Raw genomic sequence first — 368 nt, forward strand, 5'->3', positions numbered from 1 at the left:
ATGCAGGCTCACACACAGACGGATACATTTAAGAAAACATTACAATAAATAAACAATAAAAATAAAAAAAGAATGACAGAGCCAGCAGGATTAGAAAAGTTAATCTAGGGTGTTCCTGTCTCCACAAACAAGTTTAGATTGTCCTGATAAGGAGCTTTCTGTTCATCCAGATTATCACTTCCAGCAGGGAGTTCACTGTGTAGAAAAGGAGGCCACCGGAGCCCAGAAAGGACTGGTGTTCATTGTAAAGTGAAATAGATCAACATTTTCATGTCCCAGAAGAAACGATTGGCAGCTAAGTCTAAGGCTGCCGTCCTCTGCAGGGGACAGTTTGAATTAAAGTCCCAGGCCCAAAGTTGGGAGAGGGA

This window comes from Nannospalax galili, unplaced genomic scaffold, assembly GCF_000622305.1.
Source record: "Nannospalax galili isolate Female #2095 unplaced genomic scaffold, S.galili_v1.0 scaffold19, whole genome shotgun sequence".
In the NCBI taxonomy this organism is placed as follows: Eukaryota; Metazoa; Chordata; class Mammalia; order Rodentia; family Spalacidae; genus Nannospalax; species Nannospalax galili.